This window comes from Meleagris gallopavo, chromosome 5 (assembly GCF_000146605.3).
Source record: "Meleagris gallopavo isolate NT-WF06-2002-E0010 breed Aviagen turkey brand Nicholas breeding stock chromosome 5, Turkey_5.1, whole genome shotgun sequence".
NCBI lineage: Eukaryota > Metazoa > Chordata > Aves > Galliformes > Phasianidae > Meleagris > Meleagris gallopavo.
The window spans coordinates 24286523-24287289 of NC_015015.2; positions in this window are offsets into that span (position 1 = coordinate 24286523).

Consider the following 767-nt stretch of genomic DNA (forward strand, 5'->3'; position numbering starts at 1 on the left):
CTGCTGTTGCAAATTGTAGCTTCTGAAAGCTTTGTCCTGACAAAATGAGGACTAAACAGGTGTGTGCTTTAGAAACTTTACCTAAAGAGGGTACTGGTGGAAGGCGGTCACACTTTTGTATTGCTTGGAGTGTTTTGTGCTGCTTGCACACAGGAAGGAGAATCAGTTATCCTCAGTTGGTAGCAAAGACACACAATGTTCCCCCTCATCCATGCAAGCCAAAGTCCATGGACGCCCTGTAATTTCACATGGCCCACATAAAGGGGGGAATTTATTCCTAATTTAAAAACATACAGAAAGGTAAATGCAGCAACTGTTTTTTCCTTAGAGTTTGCATAGGAGAATAATTAAAGGCAAGTGTCATATTTTATAGGCAATATATTGGTTTGCATGTAGAATTCCTTTGTTGCAAATTACAGAACCAGAGGCCTGATCCTGCTGTAGGGGCATTTAGTGGCACATTTCCTATTTATTTCAGAAAGAAAGAGCAGACCACAGTTTAACATGTGACAGGTAAAAGCTGCTCCTTTAGAAGGAGGCTGCCTGTTGCTTTTAGGCCCCCAATTTCTGCTTCCTTGCTGTCCTGGGAAAAAAGATGGGTACAAATTGTACATCTTAGAAGGATAATGGAGATTGTTTATAAATATAAATATTGCCTTGAACATTGCTGAGCCCAAAATATAAAAGATTGGGCCAGTGAATGAAAGTGAAACTCTCTGAGAGCAAAAGTGAAACCAACAGGCAACTTTCACTGTCCAGGCTGTGTG